The 1193-nt window shown below is 51.2% G+C and overlaps 1 long non-coding RNA gene across 1 annotated transcript in view; it reads right to left on the minus strand.

The window, feature by feature from the left end:
• LOC112961355 overlaps positions 1-402 on the minus strand; it is a 10027-nt gene extending 9625 nt beyond the window's left edge. The window contains exon 1 of the long non-coding RNA XR_003252000.1: positions 254-402. This is a non-coding gene — a long non-coding RNA (uncharacterized LOC112961355). The remainder of the gene's footprint in view (positions 1-253) is intronic.
• Between the last annotated feature and the right edge of the window lie 791 nt (positions 403-1193).

Genomic DNA, 1193 nt, shown 5'->3' on the forward strand with positions numbered 1-1193 from the left:
CCCTGCTCCCCGCCCGGCCCCTGCTCCCGCCTGGGCCCCCCTGCTCCCCGCCCGCCCTCGCTTTGAAACAGCCAGAAGGACAGATTTTCATTGCACTGAAGGGAAAGGGGCTTTGAATAGCCAGTTGCTCAGAAGCCAGCCGTGCTATGCATTTCAGGAGACGTAACGCAGGAAATAGCAGGTTTGGGAAGTGAAGGCACAAAGCACACTTAAATATCGATTACTGGCACGTTCTGGTTTGCCTGAATCTTACCTATACGGCCATCATTCAAGAGCGGGCAAATCTGAGGGCGAGCAGCTAACACAAGGGATACGCAGGGTGCAACTCGGTTTATCCAGCCCATCTCTGTGCCTTGACCATTTAAAACAGCAGAGGTTGCAAGCCTGGAGGCGGACAAATGCGGCCAGGTCTTCTCGTGAAGAGGAACTGACCGAAATCTACCCAACTGCTGTGAAGTTACGAACTCAGCCGCATTTTTAAGTGGTGACAGAGAAGATGAAGAAATCTGACTGTGTGCGCAAAGCCTGGCTCTGTGGTCCTCATCGCCAGTTTGATTGAGTCTGGCAAAATCTTGCAGTTAAGCAATTACTTATTTGGCTTTCTGCATTTTCTGAGTTTGCATGGCACAGGTGCAAACTAGAGCGAAAGACGCTCTAACATCATTAAAAATACTGAGCTGCAAGAGAGTAGAAAGCCTGCCGCATAACTATGTCAGAGGGCTTGCTTTCAGCTTCCACGGACAGCTAAAGTTAAAGCTGTCAATCACACCACTTTTTTTTTTTTTCTTTAAGTGACAGAGGATGTTTCCCAGGTTTACGATTGTTTGGGCTATTTACTGGGTATTAACTGATTGACTTATGATGTGTCAGTCTGACGGTCTTCTTTATTCAAGATTGTTCCCAGAGATATTTTTCTCATTTCACTCTCTTGCAGACTCAGCCTGTCCTCCTCCTTCGGGGAGAAACTATAACGCAATTTTTTCCTTTCTTTTTTGTTTTGCATTTCCTCAGAGGACAGCGATTTCAGTAGTGAGTTGCACTGCAATTTCCGGCCTGGGCGCCCCACCACGCCGCGTTTCTGCGGGGAGCGGGGAGCAGCGCAGCGGCGCGCAGCCCCGCGGCGGGACGCTGCGGCGTGAATGATCGCGAGTGGGGCTCGCACGGGGGGAGCGGCGGCGCGGGAGCCCTGCCCT

This window comes from Apteryx rowi, unplaced genomic scaffold (assembly GCF_003343035.1).
Source record: "Apteryx rowi isolate R43461 unplaced genomic scaffold, aptRow1 scaffold_131, whole genome shotgun sequence".
In the NCBI taxonomy this organism is placed as follows: domain Eukaryota; kingdom Metazoa; phylum Chordata; class Aves; order Apterygiformes; family Apterygidae; genus Apteryx; species Apteryx rowi.